The sequence below is a fragment of the Chlorocebus sabaeus genome, chromosome 11 (assembly GCF_047675955.1).
Source record: "Chlorocebus sabaeus isolate Y175 chromosome 11, mChlSab1.0.hap1, whole genome shotgun sequence".
NCBI lineage: Eukaryota > Metazoa > Chordata > Mammalia > Primates > Cercopithecidae > Chlorocebus > Chlorocebus sabaeus.
The window spans coordinates 15518420-15519553 of record NC_132914.1 but is presented as its reverse complement, the minus strand read 5'-3'; positions in this window follow the sequence as shown (position 1 = coordinate 15519553).

The following is a 1134-nucleotide window of genomic DNA, read 5'->3' as shown; positions in this document are numbered from 1 at the left end:
AATATATCATTTATAATCCCTCAAAAAATGAAATACTTAGGTATACATCTAAGAAAATATGTATATTATTTTAATGCTAAAAATTACAAAACAGTGATGAATAAAATCAAATAAAATCTAGAGACTGTCAGCTCTCTGAGCCCAAGTTAAGCCATCATAACCCCTGTGACCTGCACGTATACATCCAGATGACCTGAAGCAACTGAAGAACCACAAAAGAAGTGAAAATAGTCAATTCCTGCCTTAACTGATGACATTCCACCATTGTGATTTGCTCCTGCACCACTCTAACTGATCAATTGACGTTGTGACATTCCTTCTCCTGGACAATGAATCTCAAGAGCTCCCCACTGAGCACCTTGTGACCCCTACCCCTGCCCACAAGAGAAAAACCCCCGTTAACTGGAATTTTCCACTACCTACCCAAATCCTATAAAACTGCCCCACCCCTATCTCCCTTTGCTGACTCCTTTTTCAGACTCAGTCTGCCTGCACCCAGAAGATTAAAAAGCTTTATTGCTCACACAAAGTCTGTTTGGTGGTCTCTTCACATGGACGCGTGTAACAGAGACAAGTCAGCAAAATGGTGTAATAGGAAGTCACCCACTCACATCTTCTCAAAACGAGAATTCTGCATTCATCCACAGACAAGTCTCTGCAGGATTCAGTTAGGAAGCTATGAATTCCTGGGGAGCCCAAGAGCTAGAAAGATTGTTTTGAGAATGCAGACCAACAGCCAGGTGGCAGACCTGCTGATCATGCCCCTGGGATTTAAATCTAGAAACAGCCTTGTTTCCCAAAAGGCTTAGGTACAGTCCTGTTTATCCTTGAACCAGTACAAGTTGCCAAGGGGTCCAGGAGGAATCATGCACATTAGTGCCTTGGCAGAAAGGCTTGTCTGTCCACTGACAATGGTCTTCGAAGTGAATTTGAAAGTTACGTTGTAACTTGGCTCTAGCCCTCCTCATCTGGGATCCCAGCTCATTACTGTTTGTGCAAGAACTCAAGAGAAAGACTCGCCAAAATCTCACAGTCTAAGGATTACACATGTCAGTCATGTAAGCCTACATGATGGGAACATCAGCCTCCATCCCAAAGCAGTTCCTGAGGGGGCCCAGTCAGCTCCAGGTCCTC